The sequence below is a fragment of the Chelonia mydas genome, chromosome 1 (genome assembly GCF_015237465.2).
Source record: "Chelonia mydas isolate rCheMyd1 chromosome 1, rCheMyd1.pri.v2, whole genome shotgun sequence".
Lineage (NCBI taxonomy): Eukaryota > Metazoa > Chordata > Testudines > Cheloniidae > Chelonia > Chelonia mydas.
Genome location: NC_057849.1, coordinates 213,063,704 through 213,070,994, shown reverse-complemented (window position 1 = coordinate 213,070,994; position 7,291 = coordinate 213,063,704).

Here is a 7,291-nt window from a genome sequence, read left to right as displayed (position 1 = left end):
AACTCCAGGGAGGGCGCTAACCCCCAATCCAGACTCCAGACTTTCCTCTGAAATCCAGGAGGATAAATGGGAGGTTATTTACAGGTATCTTAATGAGCACACACACACACGATTAGACAGTGACAAGATGCCCCTAATGTCTTCTCTGCCCTACAAATTCTGATACTATGCCCTTCACTGTGTCATCAGAGCATCGTATAGAGATGCATGAAGTGACATGATTTTCTTTCATCCCATGTGGGTTGTTCTCCATCCTTCCCTCTAGGGAAAAAGTGCATGTGGATTCTTATGGAGGTTTATTTTATGACATGCTACGAGCTTATGCTACTGAAGGCAGATTTCAGAAGCTCACTTTCAAGTGGAACAGAAAGAGGGTTCAGGTGATTTTGTGATCCTGTGGGAGTTGGGTCCAGAGTCTCAGATCAACCACCAGGAAAACTGTCTCCTGAACAAATGAGCTTCCCCTGGCTGGCGACAGCTCCACTGTGCCTGAGGGACAGTGCTGATCAATGCAGTCCTGGAATGGGAAGGAATCTTTCATTTGTCAAAGGCCCAAATGCTAAAGGCTCAGATCCTCAGAGGCATTTAAACTCCCTAATGTCCATTGATTTCAATGGAGCTTAAATACCTCTACAGATCTGGGCCTAAGTGGCTTGAAGATAAGGACTGAGACTTTCCATGAAACATGATTTTCTAAGAGAAGGTTTCAGAGTAACAGCCGTGTTAGTCTGTATTCGTAAAAAGAAAAGGAGTACTTGTGGCACCTTAGAGACTAACCAGTTTATTTGAGCATGAGCTTTCGTGAGCTACAGCTCACTTCATCGGATGCATAGCATATCGTGGAAACTGCAGAAGACATTATATACACACAGAGACCATGAAACAAAACTTCCTCCCACCCCACTCTCCTGCTGGTAACAGCTTATCTAAAGTGATCATCAAGTAGGGCCATTTCCAGCACAAATCCAGGTTTTCTCACCCTTCCCCCCCCCCCCCCCCCCCCCCACAAACTCACTCTCCTGCTGGTAATAGCCCATCCCTCTTTGAAACCTCTCTTTATAATGCGCATGATAATCAAGGTGGGTCATTTCCAGCACTAATCCAGGTTTTCTCTCACACACCCCCTTTCCCCCCCCACCCACACCCCCCTCCAAAAACCAGGCTACCTTGCATAATGACTTAGCCACTCCCAGTCTCTATTCAAGCCCAAATTAATAGTATCCAATTTGCAAATGAATTCCAATTCAGCAGTTTCTCGCTGGAGTCTGGATTTGAAGTTTTTTTGCTTTAAGATAGCGACCCTCATGTCTGTGATTGCGTGACCAGAGAGATTGAAGTGTTCTCCGACTGGTTTATGAATGTTATAATTCTTAACATCTGATTTGTGTCCATTTATTCTTTTACGTAGAGACTGTCCAGTTTGACCAATGTACATGGCAGAGGGGCATTGCTGGCACATGATGGCATAGATCACATTGGTGGATGTGCAGGTGAACGAGCCTCTGATAGTGTGGCTGATGTTGTTAGGCCCTGTGATGGTGTCCCCTGAATAGATATGTGGGCACAGTTGGCAACGGGCTTTGTTGCAAGGATAGGTTCCTGGGTTAGTGGTTCTGTTGTGTGGTATGTGGTTGTTGGTGAGTATTCGCTTCAGGTTGGGGGGCTGTCTGTAGGCAAGGACTGGCCTTTCTCCTAAGATTTGTGAGAGTGTTGGGTCATCCTTCAGGATAGGTTGTAGATCCTTAATAATGCGTTGGAGGGGTTTTAGTTGGGGGCTGAAGGTGACGGCTAGTGGCATTCTGTTATTTTCTTTGTTAGGCCTGTCCTGTAGTAGGTGACTTCTGGGAACTCTTCTGGCTCTATCAATCTGTTTCTTCACTTCCGCAGGTGGGTATTGTAGTTGTAAGAATGCTTGATAGAGATCTTGTAGGTGTTTGTCTCTGTCTGAGGGGTTGGAGCAAATGCGGTTGTATCGCAGAGCTTGGCTGTAGACGATGGATCGTGTGGTGTGGTCAGGGTGAAAGCTGGAGGCATGTAGGTAGGAATAGCGGTCAGTAGGTTTCCGGTATAGGGTGGTGTTGATGTGACCATCGTTTATTAGCACTGTAGTGTCCAGGAAGTGGATCTCTTGTGTGGACTGGACCAGGCTGAGGTTGATGGTGGGATGGAAATTGTTGAAATCATGGTGGAATTCCTCAAGGGCTTCTTTTCCATGGGTCCAGATGATGAAGATGTCATCAATATAGTGCAAGTAGAGTAGGGGCGTTAGGGGACGAGAGCTGAGGAAGCGTTGTTCTAAATCAGCCATAAAAATGTTGGCATACTGTGGGGCCATGCGGGTACCCATAGCAGTGCCGCTGATCTGAAGGTATACATTGTCCCCAAATGTAAAATAGTTATGGGTAAGGACAAAGTCACAAAGTTCAGCCACCAGGTTAGCCGTGACATTATCGGGGATAGTGTTCTTGATGGCTTGTAGTCCATCTTTGTGTGGAATGTTGGTGTAGAGGGCTTCTACATCCATAGTGGCCAGGATGGTGTTATCAGGAAGATCACCAATGGATTGTAGTTTCCTCAGGAAGTCAGTGGTGTCTCGAAGGTAGCTGGGAGTGCTGGTAGCGTAGGGCCTGAGGAGGGAGTCTACATAGCCAGACAATCCTGCTGTCAGGGTGCCAATGCCTGAGATGATGGGGCGCCCAGGATTTCCAGGTTTATGGATCTTGGGTAGTAGATAGAATATCCCAGGTCGGGGTTCCAGGGGTGTGTCTGTGCGGATTTGATCTTGTGCTTTTTCAGGAAGTTTCTTGAGCAAATGCTGTAGATGCTTTTGGTAACTCTCAGTGGGATCAGAGGGTAATGGCTTGTAGAAAGTGGTGTTGGAGAGCTGCCGAGCAGCCTCTTGTTCATATTCCGACCTATTCATGATGACAACAGCACCTCCTTTGTCAGCCTTTTTGATTATGATGTCAGAGTTGTTTCTGAGGCTGTGGATGGCATTGTGTTCTGCACGGCTGAGGTTATGGGGCAAGTGATGCTGCTTTTCCACAATTTCAGCCCGTGCACGTCGGCGGAAGCACTCTATGTAGAAGTCCAGTCTGCTGTTTCGACCTTCAGGAGGAGTCCACCTAGAATCCTTCTTTTTGTAATGTTGGTAGGCAGGCCTCTGTGGATCATTATGTTGTTCAGAGGTATTTTGGAAATATTCCTTGAGTCGGAGACGTCGAAAATAGGATTCTAGGTCACCACAGAACTGTATCATGTTCGAGGGGGTGGAGGGGCAGAAGGAGAGACCCCGAGATAGGACAGCTGCTTCTGCTGGGCTGAGAGTATAGTTGGATAGGTTAACAATATTGCTGGGTGGGTTGAGGGAACCATTGCTGTGGCCCCTTGTAGCCTGTAGTAGTTTAGAAAGTTTAGTGTCCTTTTTCTTTTGTAGAGAAGTAAAATGTGCGTTGTAAATGGCTTGTCTAGTTTTAGTAAAATCCAGCCACGAGGAAGTTTGTGTGGAAGGTTGTTTTTTTATGAGAGTATCCATTTTTGAGAGCTCATTCTTAATCTTTCCCTGTTTGCTGTAGAGGATGTTGATCAGGTGATTCCGCAGTTTCTTTGAGAGCGTGTGGTACAAGCTGTCAGCATAGTCTGTGTGGTATGTAGATTGTAATGGATTTTTTACCTTCAGTCCTTTTGGTACAATGTCCATCTGTTTGCATTTGGAAAGGAAGATGATGTCTGTCTGTATCTGTACGAGTTTTTTCATGCAGTTGATAGATTTCCACTCCATGCGGCTAAATGCAGTGCATTGCTTAATGACAGGTTTCAGAGTAACAGCCGTGTTAGTCTGTATTCGTAAAAAGAAAAGGAGTACTTGTGGCACCTTAGAGACTAACCAGTTTATTTGAGCATGAGCTTTCGTGAGCTACAGCTCACTTCATCGGATGCATAGCATATCGTGGAAACTGCAGAAGACATTATATACACACAGAGACCATGAAACAAAACTTCCTCCCACCCCACTCTCCTGCTGGTAACAGCTTATCTAAAGTGATCATCAAGTAGGGCCATTTCCAGCACAAATCCAGGTTTTCTCACCCTTCCCCCCCCTCCCCCCACACACACATACAAACTCACTCTCCTGCTGGTAATAGCCCATCCCTCTTTGAAACCTCTCTTTATAATGCGCATGATAATCAAGGTGGGTCATTTCCAGCACTAATCCAGGTTTTCTCACACACACCCCCTTTCCCCCCCCCACCCACACCCCGCTCCAAAAACCAGGCTACCTTGCATAGGTTGAAGAGAAGGTTGAAATGCTTTGTTTCGATAAGGTTAGATTTGCTCACCTTTGTTTAAAGAAGGCATCTTTGTACCATTTTGACTCTTATGTTGCATGGTGCATTGTGGGTGTGGCACATTGTGGCAGTGTGTGACGGTATCCACGTGGTGGTGGTATGTTATGTGATTTGTACAGAGTGTGTGGTGGTTGGGTGTTGCATGTGATGGTGTGTATATTGTGGGGGGGAGTGATGCGTTGGAGTTGTATGTTGTATATGTGCTGGGTGGGGTGTGAATGATGTGTGGTAAAGGATTGTGTTGGGCATGTAGATGTGACTGTGGATGTGATGTGTGGGTGCTATGGTACAATTTAAAAGTCAAAAAGATAAAGTCAAAATGAAACTTTTTAATAATTTCCTCTCAGAAATGTTCAGGAAATCTATACTTCCTACAGAATGTTTTGATTTTGTGGAATCAGCATTTTCTGATGGAAAAATATTCCAATAGGAAAATATGCAACTATCTGTCCTGGTTCTCTTTCGAAAAGATACGCTTTAGGTCAACCAAAACTATGGGCTTGATGTAGGAATTCCTGTGTGAAATGTGTGTTATTCAGGAGGTCAGATGAGATGATCATAATGGTCCCTTCTAAGCTGTGAAAGTCAAATATGAATCCCTGATGTGAGATAACATAGCCAGATCCACCCACTTCCAACAATCCAGGGAACCCTACAACACCCTTCCACCAAAATAGTCAGACAACTGTAGCAGTGTCACTCATGAAAGAGCAAGGAAATGGCAGAAGTCTGCAGGGGATTAAAACAGCCCTACTGGGTTTTGGTTACAGTATGATCATGTCCACTCCCCGAGGGTAATAGAAAGGGGATGTACTGGAAGCAAAAACATACAGAGGTAAATAAGCATCCTGGCTGAGTTCTACAATATCTAGCAACTGACCCAGGACCAGATTAACTTTTTGTGGGCCCGGCACTGAACATATTTGTGGGCCCCCTTGGGGAATGAAGAGGCCAGGGGCAAGAGCACAGCGGGGAGGGTGGATTTGATTTAAATCACTGATCAGCAAGACTCAATTTAATCATGGTTTTCCACATAAAAGTGCATTCTTGTTGGTTGTTATAACCTTAGTACATATTCTTCACAACTCAGAGATAGGTGTAGGTTTCATTTTTAGAAGGTACACACTATACATTTTTAAACTGTGATTTATTTTGAAAACTTTTCAGATTAGTTTTACAGCTATATTACAAAATGAATGAGTGTTTGGTTATTTCATTTCCCAAAGGTAACTGAAGCAGATATTTATGAAGTTATTGGGAGGTGAACTATCTCCAATTCAACAGGTTAATCATTAATATTTGGAGGATTTTCTTGCCAGGCTGTATTAGGAGGAGAACATCACCAGACAGATATTTAAATTGTTTCATTTAACTAAAACAACAACGTTGTTAAGTATTCTGGATATTTTTCTTCAACAAGAAACATAATAGTTTAACAAAAAGGCAGATGTCCCTCACTTCTCATCTTTATCTCCAGACTTCTTTTCCTTGTCCAGATCTATTCCGCCCCCAACAATCTTGTATTCACTGAACTTTTTGAAACTTTTTACTTTTAAAGAGAGGTAAGGGGTTGACCCTGTGTACACAAATTTGCAGAAAGACAATAGAGTTGAGGTCTGTTATTTCTCACCTCTATATATTATTTATTTATTTAAAACATTTTTGCTGTTAACAAGCATGTTACCTCTGGAGACACAAATCCCCAGTTTGAGAAGTGCAAAACTCAGCATCTCTGATGGTATCTTCTAGACTGAGCACTGAGTCCCATTGGGTAGATAGAAAGATTAACCTAAATAATCTGTACAGAAGCCCCTGGAACCCCATACAACTGGGTCCCTAATCCATGAACTATTTGAACTCATTTACAAAACTTTTCTTAAACATTACATGAATATATTGTCTCATACTATAGAATTAAAATTTATAATCCCAATTCCATGATGAGATATAATGTACCTTAATTAAAACTATGTTTAGATATCTTTTCCTCAAAAATCCAATTAAAACAAAAAAAATCTGATTATATGATTTTTTTTTTTTAAAAAAGTCATTGATTTTTATCCACCCTGACAGTTGGGCAGGGCAGGGGGAGGATTGGTCCCCAGCTGGAGTGAGGCAGGGGTCAGGGACAAGATGAGCACAGCGGGGCATGTGAGGAGGATTAGTCCCTGTTGACTGGAGCAAGGCAGGGGCTGAGGGCAAAAGCACAGAGGAGCGGGAGCTAGGATTGGTCCTTGGAGCAAGAGAGGGGCCGGGGGTAAACTGCAAGGGCAGCAGGGCAAACAGGATCCCTCCGACCCCTGCCCACATAGAGTGGGTACCTACCTTTGGCCCTGGTTCTAGCCCATTCTCTTCATCTCGCTCTGCACCAAGCTGAGGGTGGGGGTGCACTGAGTACAGGGCTGGGTGTGAAGGAGAAGGCTGGGGGTTGGGGTGCAGGATCTGAACAGGAGCTAGAATGAGGAGGGGGCTCAGGGTTGGTGCAGGAGGTTGGGATGTGGAGCGCTTACCTGGGGCAGGTCCCATTTGGTGGGAGGGGTGCAGGTGGGTATGTGGGGGGGAGAGTGCAGGAGCTCCCATTTAGTGCTCAGGGTGGGGGTGGGGATGTGTGGGGAGTGCAGGAGTCAGGACTGGGGACTGGGTGTGTGGGGGGGGGGTGCAGGAGTCAGGGCATGGGGCGTGTGAGGGGGGTGCAGGAGTCAGGGTAGGATGCTGTGTGTGTGTCAGGGGGGTGCAGGAGTCAGCGTATGGGGATGGGTGTGGGGGGGTGCACGAGTCAGGGAAGGGGGCTGGGTGTGTGTGAGGGGGGTGCAGGAGTCAGGTCAGGGTATGTGTAGGGGGGTACAGAAGTCAGGGCAGGGGGCTGGGGGGGGTGGGCTGGGGTCATGGGGGTGCTTCCAGCCCCCTGCCCTGAGCAGCTCACAGCAGGGGGCTGGAGGGGG